This window comes from Cibotium barometz, chromosome 49, assembly GCF_041138505.1.
Source record: "Cibotium barometz isolate CiBa-2024 chromosome 49, ASM4113850v1, whole genome shotgun sequence".
NCBI classification, from domain to species: Eukaryota; Viridiplantae; Streptophyta; class Polypodiopsida; order Cyatheales; family Cibotiaceae; genus Cibotium; species Cibotium barometz.
In genome coordinates this window covers 7,085,999-7,095,786 of record NC_141094.1, presented here as the reverse complement: position 1 = coordinate 7,095,786, position 9,788 = coordinate 7,085,999, and positions in this window count along the sequence as shown.

Sequence of the window (9,788 nt, the reverse complement as noted above, 5' to 3'; positions counted from 1 at the left end):
TGTGTCATAATGGAATCATTTTAATATTGCTCATAGTTTTTTACTAATAAACCTTGTACATTTTCAACTCTTCATCTTATGTGAGCATTTACTCATTTTTGGATACCCAAAATATCTCATATTTTTAATATTGCTCATAGTTTTTTACTAATAAACCTTGTACATTTTCAACTCTTCATTTTATGTGAGCATTTACTCATTTTTGGGTATCTTCTTTTACAAATTGGATTTATCTCCTCCCTACACATGGATTGATGCTATTGGCCCATAGGAACCTTAATTGGACCATAATCCAAAAATTTCTGAAAATCTAGACCCTTATGCTAAGGTCCTTTATACCCATTTCCAATTAATTCCAATTGCACATTGGAAAATTCTTTCTGAATTTCTGTTTCAGGGGAATTCATTTTAATAAGATGAGATATTTTTCTATCTAAAAATATTCAAAATCTGAATATTCTCTCTCTAGAATATTTTCTCTCTCTAGGTTAAAACAGTTAGAAACAAGTCTTTATATTTCTGAAGAGGGATTGATTACAGGGGAAGATACTAGACATCAAAAAGGGGGTGGGGGAGGAATCTTACATTCTACCCCACTTAAAAAACGCGAGATGTCCTCATCTCGCAAACTAGGGTAATTTCGCAAAGATGCACGAATATGAGACTTAGAGAAAAATTTTAATCAAGATTAACCACCAAGAAAAGTCTCAAAGAGAGCAAGATAAGAACAAGATTTAAACTTTATTCATTCTCGGAACTTATACAGTAAAGATAGAAGAACTCTTTACACTTCCATAAGCCTGTCCATCATATGGTCACAAAAGCAGCACTCACAAGCTGCACAAGTATAGGGTAACTCATCCATGGGAATAATTCTGTTGGTTATTGCCGCACCTATCTCAGTGGTATGAGGTGATCTAACAAAAGGACCTCTGAGAGGTAAGCCAAAAACGGGGTAAAGGCATATCTTCTCATGAGGAAGAAAACACGCCAGTATGAAGACCCGCTCAGAAAACCCAAGATGTCTTGATCTCATGACGCAGTAGTATCGGGGACCCAAACCCAAGGCTTCAATAACCATGGCCAAGCGGACATTGTTGCAAAAGTGCTGCTGACCCCAGGGTGTTACCCTAGTTATGTCTTAATAGGTCCGCCATTTGGTCTGCGCTACAGAAGTTCCCAAGTGAGGGAAAAGTGAGCGCTCATACTGTTCTATAAAATCCTTCTTCACAGACTCACTTGCGTCTTGAAGGTGAGGAATCATTATGGATAAAACTAATTCTTGTTGCCAAGCCATGAAGGAGATTAGGAAGAAAGGAGATCGATGGGAGTAAGATTACTGTGAACGACAAGAAAAAGTTACGACTTATATAAAGGAAGGAGCTAGCGTAACTTAGAAGCCAACGGTAGCTTGCCCCACTGAAGTTTTATCGTCTTTCCATGATTTGGGTTTGGCACAATTTTCTATAGAAGGCATTAAGAACTTTGAGATGAGGAGATAAAAGAAGCTCGTAAGCTAAGTCACTTACTTTCTTTGAATTCAGATAAGGCTCACAATATCTGGGGGATAACTTCTTAAACTCCCCAATAGATAAAGAACTTCTTTTGGGCCGTACTCGAATGAAGACTAAAACCTTGGTATCCAAAACACCGATTTTCACTTCTGAACTCATTGTTCTGAATCCTTAAAACAGGCGTGACTCCTGAGAAGTATTCTAGGGAAAGGGTCTTCCTTTTTTTAAACAGAATCTTTCTTTTATTTTAGAGAGGGAATAATTATAAGATCAAAAAGGGAGATTCTTACTCCTGTATACCTCGAAGGCTGGGGAGGAATCTTACATTCTACCCCACTTGAAAAGTGCGAGATGTCCTCATCTTGCCAAGGTAGAGGACAACTCTTTTTCTTAAGATCCAATTTTATTCTGGGGTTCCTTATATTCTGGTCAACCCAACAGAATACTGGGATAAATATCCCTTAGAACTCATCATTAAATAACAATTCAAATTCATTCAGATCATATCATTCATATCTTTAACATGATAAAGTTCCATTAGACCGAAAAACTTCCTTCTGAACATTCCTCCACGGGAATTTCAGTCAAGTAAGTTCTCAATTTGTCAGATTCCCTTAACTTGATCTAACGGTCAAGTGTTAACAGTAGCAATTTGACAGCACAATCCACTAATCTCATAGTGATTTGCTGAATCATTTTCATCATTTATCATTACAGGGACTCGTCCCAATCATCCACATTGTGGTTTCGCTCAGCTTATTACATTTCAACCCATTTTCAGGGATCATCATTTTTCAATCAGAAACCAAATCAATTCATCAATTCCCAAACAGAACTAAAAATCATATCAACCACATTCGAAATCATCATCTGGATAGAATTAACGCTTATAATTTTAAGTCTTAGATTTACTCGTATATACTGTCGATAAAGAGCTGCAGTTATATCCTCGGTATATACGGATAGTCATGATACTCGAAACTATAAGGTAAATACCATCATGTCTAGGTCTCAAGCAAGTCAGGGTTCCATACAATTGCGGTACTTCCAATTGAAGACCCAATTACTAATTTACGAATTTCAATTTGAATTAACAATTTGTATGAATTATATCAAACAATTACAACCTTTTTGTGCGTCTTGATAAACTTTTGACATAATTGGCTCCTTAGTTGATCTTATTGGAGATCTATGACTTAAGTCTGATAAATAGATTTTTCTTTATCCGATCGTCCGAAAAAAAAAATTTGTATATTTATACAAGTTGCAATAAGTACATAGAGTGGCTCGGCTCCAAAATTCAAAATCTCCTCGAGAGACGCATAAGACGACGGTACTGGGCCATAGTCATGCCTTGTTACATAAGTTCTCTAACTGCGAAGGGAGTTATTATTTTCTCCTTAGGGATAAATTGACTAAGGAGTCTATAAATTCGACATGAAAGTCTGAAATTTCGAGGTGTCGAATGATATAGAATGACACCACGCACCATTTTTAGCTTTAACAGGATCATAGTCAATGAGGCATTTTGCCACAGCATTGTACGGTGGTCGCAATGGGCGTGGACATATTGCCCTGCAAACCACTTATGCTGTATTCTCTCCGCTGGGGTAGGAAAATATAGATCCGCGAAATGGCGTCCGAGTCTTGCTCGGCTTGATTGAGTTGAAGCAGAAGACATGAGATGCTCGAAGGCAAACGCAATCATATCTTGAGACTGGGTGAGGTCGGGAATACCAGATAAATGGGGAACTTCCATCTATAAAAACAATTTCTTTGATTAAAATTTCTTCATTAAAGAAGCTTACGGAATGAAAATACATTATGAAAATGTTGTTTCTGAATTCTTATTACCAATTTCAGAAAAGAATTTAATTATCTTTATTAGCTTTCAAAACCTGCTCTGATACCAACTGTGAGGTCCCCTTGTTCCCACCGAGCAACAGATTCGGGTACTAGCAGCGGAAGTAGCACTTCTCGCACGGGACAGGGGTCCCACATTCGGGGCCTCGTCCACGGATATCCGGACAAGAGACTAATCCGTCGGTTTTTCCAAAACCGAACCCGGAGAAAACTTCCCTTACCGGAAAGCACGGGCGATTCCACCAGGATAATTTTTTACTCTAACGTAGTCAAGATCATTACTGATCACGCTGATCCAACTGCATCTATAAAGATACTCGGTCGGATCAAGGAAGAAACTTGCACTTGGATCATTGGGATCAATGCTTTTTTCCCCATCAAGAGGCACAGCCGTTGATTCCTATCCATAGAACAATTACTATCCGGGACTTACTTCATCTATCGTAATAACAGAAATTGAGTCTCGGTTTACGGATCCATCAGTCCAGCCTATCCGATCCCATGGGTTAGCCAACCGCCCAACCACTGTAGTGATGGGATCCAATTAATAATTTGGTTAGGTTTTGTCCCGGGTACCAAGGAAAAGAGTTTCAAGGCCCCCTAGCCGGAAGTTCATACAAACATAAAACTAGTCATACCACTTACACACCCAATATGAAATTGCCTTTTTCTTAGGATCAACTAGCTTTAAAACAATCCTTTAATAAAACCATTATGTCACTGATGACAATACTCAAAGTCTCTGGTTGAATCCTTATTTCCAGTCATTCTTTCATCGGTGAACTTATGGCATCATTGGCAACCAGAACGCTCACCACCTGTTCTCTCAGGGGCCTTTTCCATAGTTCCTAGCTCATAGTAACCGGCAATATATTCATATAATAGAATGGAATCTCCGTGGAAGATCAGCAAGATCAACCCACAGATCCATATAAAAGAGCCATGGACTCATCTGTTGAGGACCAGCAAGGTCAATCAACTAGATCCATGCCCGGTTTCAGAAAACAACTCTTACTCCTTGTTCCAATATCTTCCACGATGCACGTGTGGGTATCTTCGGCGACCCAGAGCCCGAGCACCGTATGGTCAGCACCCTCTAGGATCCTTCGCAGGTGACCTAGCGCTTCACTCATAGGCCGCTTCCTTGGTCCCTCATCCACCGTACCGGAAGCTCACCATTTAAATCGAACCGAGGCTGGTCAAGACCTTGATCGACCTTGCTACGCGAGACGTCCTCCATTGACTCTCCGTCAGCAGTTGCAACTTTATCAGTTTAGTCTTCATGACCTTAATCCTCAAGATGGTCAAAATGCTTCTCCAGCATTCTTGACATAAAACAGTCATTTACAAATAGTCACAAAATACAGTTTCTATAACGAACTCTTGTCTTTCCATATTATCCACTCTCGGACCACATTACTTATTCCACATTCCATTCAGTGTGTACTCGTTCTCATCCATTCACTCATATAGACTACACATTATCTCACATACATCTTCATATTCATTATTCTACATACATATCCATGTTCGTACGTCCACATCATACATCCAATTTCACATTCATACATACGCATCTACATGCATACATCCACATCCACATTCATACATCCATACCTCCATTTCCACATCCATACATCCACATTCATATTTATACATCCACATTCACATGCATACATCCATTTTCACATCCTCATTCATACATCCACATTCACATATATACATCCACATCCGTATCTACATCCATACATCCACATCCACCTCTTCATTCACATTCACATCCATACATCCACATCTACATACATACATCCACATCTACATACATACATCCATACATCCACATCTACATACATACATCTATTTTCACATCCTCATTCATACATCCACATTCACATACATACATCCACATCCTTATCTACATCCATACATCCACATCCACATCAACATTCACATTCATACATATACATCTACATACATACATCCACATCTACATACATACATCCATCTTCACATCCTCATTCATACATCCACATTCACATACATACATCCACATCCGTATCTACATCCATACATCCACATCCACATCAACATTCACATTCATACATATACATCTACATGTATACATCCACATCACATTCATACAACCATATTACATCCATTCTCGTCCTAACACATCCCATATACATCTTAACATATCCTAACTCATCTTAACACATTCTATCACATCTCATACACATCTTATCACATCTTTTTAAATCTCATACACCTCTTATCACATCCTATCACTTTCCATACGCATCTTATCAAATCTTATCACATCTCATACGCTTATCACATCTTTTTACATCTCATACACCTCTTATCACATCCTATCACTTTCCATACGCATCTTATCAATTCTTATCACATCTCATACACCTCTTATCACATCTTATCATATTTCATATCCTTTTTTAAGAGAATTCTTATATTTGATATAAGATTTCTCTACACATTTATTTATACATAAATTCCATTTAAGGAGACTAACACTTTCGAAATTAAAATCAATCTTTTATGCATCTTCTTATGCATAAATTCAATTTGGTAGGAAATTACACTTTTAGAATAAAAGAATTTCTCTTATGCATCTAAGTTATGCATAAAATCCATTTATGAGGAAAATCACACTTTTAGTATAAAAAGAATATCTTTTATGCATACCTATATGCATGAAATCCAATATGATAAAAGTAACACTCTTACAATAAAATAATCAACTTTTATGCATACCTCTATGCATGAAATTCAATTATGATAAAAGTCACACTTTTATAATAAAATAATCAACTTTTATGCATACCTCTATGCATGAAATCCAATATGATAAAAGTAACACTTTTGATATAAAAAATTTTCCTTTATGCATACTTATATGCATGAAAATTAAAAATGATAAAAGTAACACTTTTGATATAAAAAAATTTTCCTTTATGCATAATTCTATGCATGAAATTTAAAAATGATAAAAGTAACACTTTTGATATAAAAAAATTTCCTTTATGCATACTTCTATGCATGAAAATTAAAAATGATAAAAGTAACACTTTTGATATAAAAAATTTCTCCTTTATGCATACTTCTATATGCATGAAAATTAAAAATGATGAAAGTAACACTTTTGATATAAAAAATTTTCCTTTATGCATACTTCTATGCATGAAAATTAAAAATGATAAAAGTAACACTTTTGATATAAAAAATTTTCCTTTATGCATACTTCTATGCATGAAAATTAAAAATGATAAAAGTAACACTTTTGATATAATTTTTTTTTCCTTTATCCATATTTCTATGCATGAAAATTAAAAATGATAAAAGTAACACTTTTGATATAAAAAATTTTCCTTTATGCATACTTCTATGCATGAAAATTAAAAATGATAAAAGTAACACTTTTGATATAAAATTTTTTTCTTTATGCATACTTCTATGCATGAAAATTAAAAATGATAAAAGTAACACTTTTGATATAAAAAATTTCCTTTATGCATACTTCTATGCATGAAAATTAAAAATGATAAAAGTAACACTTTTGATATAAAATTTTTTCTTTATGCATACTTCTATGCATGAAAATTAAAAATGCATAATATAAAAATCAATTTCTCTATGATTACAATGAATATCTTTGAATTAATCTAGGATGATAATTCCTAGAATATGGTAGGGAGTCCTCTTTTTATGCTTTGAATGAAATTATTTTATGCATAATTTTTATAAAAATTTTGCCATAGCTCCGCTGCTATGACTGATAAAGCTTAATTTTTCTAAGGGGTAAAGCTTATCATTAAGGAAATAATTAAAATGATCTCTAATTGGATCATTAATCCATAATGGATTGAATCATCAATATACATAAACTAAAAGCATAGAAAAAAGCTATGAATTTGGCCTCAAGCATAGCTTAATCTTGGGTTAAAAAAAAGCTTTATGAAAAGCTTGATTTGGATTGAGAATGGGTCATGAGTATGACCATTTCTTGAGTGAGAGAGAGAAATTACATAAAAACCATTAGAATTTAAACATAATTGGAAATTAACTTCAATAGCATTTATTAAATTATATAACTCTTCACTACTATTCACCAATTAACTTCAATAGCATTTAAAAAAAACCATACCAATTAAGCTTCTCAAGCTTGAGAGGGGTTGAGAAGAGAGAAACATTGAGAAATTATAGAGAAGATCAATATTCACTAATTACCTTACAAATTGCTTGATTCTTTGTTCACGGTAGAGGCCCCCAACCAATCAATTGGTTAAGTATGTTGATGGAGCCACTAATGGGGATTGAAGAAAGAGGGAAGCTCCAAAAACTAGTGAATTATTAAATGAATTCACAGTTCTTGGCTTAGGTGGAGTAGAGTAACGATGCATAAACACTATATATTTTTCAACAAGGGGAAGGCTTCTATTTATAGGAAAAATTTAGCTCCTAACCAAACAAACTGATTCTAGAATTTTCCAAATCAGTTTGGTCAATTTTTGACCATTTTTAGGTCAGTTAAGCTAACTTTTTGGAACTAGACTTGAATTAGGAGAGAGGAGAGATGAAATATCTCAATTTTTATGAGTTTAAAACTCATTCAAGCATGTGAAATATGCACCTCCTTTAAAGAATTCCCTTTCCTTACATATGTGTCAAAATGGAATCATTATACTCAAAATATCTCATATTTTTAATATTGCTCATAGTTTTTTTACTAATAAATCTTGTACATTTTCAACTCTTCATCTTATGTGAAATATGCACCTCCTTTAAAGAACTCCCCTTCCTTACATATGTGTCATAATGAAATCATTTTAATATTGCTCATAGATTTTTACTAATAAACCTTGTACATTTTCAACTCTTCATCTTATGTGAAATATGCACCTCCTTTAAAGAACTCCCCTTCCTTACATATGTGTCATAATGGAATCATTTTAATATTGCTCATAGTTTTTTACTAATAAACCTTGTACATTTTCAACTCTTCATCTTATGTGAGCATTTACTCATTTTTGGATACCCAAAATATCTCATATTTTTAATATTGCTCATAGTTTTTTACTAATAAACCTTGTACATTTTCAACTCTTCATCTTATGTGAGCATTTACTCATTTTTGGGTATCTTCTTTTACAAATTGGATTTATCTCCTCCCTACACATGGATTGATGCTATTGGCCCATAGGAATCTTAATTGGACCATAATCCAAAAATTTCTGAAAATCTAGACCCTTAGGCTAAGGTCCTTTATACCCATTTCCAATTAATTCCAATTGCACATTGGAAAATTCTTTCTGAATTTCTGTTTCAGGGGAATTCATTTTAATAAGATGAGATATTTTTCTATCCAAAAATATTCAAAATCTGAATATTCTCTCTCTAGAATATTTTCTCTCTCTAGGTTAAAACAGTTAGAAACAAGTCTTTATATTTCTGAAGAGGGATTGATTACAGGGGAAGATACTAGACATCAAAAAAGGGGTGGGGGAGGAATCTTACACTTCTATTCGTGCAACACATGAGAATGAGGATTTTAGGGTTACATTTGGCTCTTATAGGTGACTTGGTCGTTCACACTTGGCGCCCATACATGGCCGGCCGACCCTAACCCTTATCCTACTGATATTCAAGATGCGCCTCTCATCGGCGATCACCCAATCCCTTCATCCTTAACATATGGTGCTGACAAGCCCGGCCCATGACTCAGAATATTTAAATTAATGACGTAAAACATAGTACGTCTGAATGTCCGTCTCATAGGTTAACATGCCCCCCTTCCTGATGTAGATTCTGTCCTCGGAAGCTATGGTATGGTAAGCTCGAGAGGGTTGTTGTGGTAGACCATCTGCAAAACACGGAAGTAGAGTGAAAGTATGCTGGAATTCAAAAGATATAAAGTGTATAGATTCAAGCATGTTAGACCACAATGGATGCTGCTATGAGAACTTAGTTTAAGGGTCACATGAATGAGCTAGTGTAGCAAATTAACAGGAGTTTAAAATTATTGAAAGTAAATCAAGAGTTAGCAAGGTGTCAAAGGTTAATCAAGGTTTATAACTGGCCTAAGTCAAGGAAAATAACCAAGCTTAATAAATAAACAGATGACCACACTGTGTCTACTCTAAGAACAAGTTAATACCACGAGCCTAGGGACATAAGAAACATCAGAGTTACAGGAGCCTTTTGCCTTTATTTTTTTTTATGCACGTGATAATTTTTACACACAATGGCGACCTTCCTAAAGCAAAACTAACATCGATCCTGGTACCATGTTTAACACAAAGCATTATCCAGGAATCTATTAGTTCACCTTAGGCAAGGTTTACCCCCTACCAACCAAGGCATCGGTCTGGAGTAGAATACTCCTCGCCTACCAAG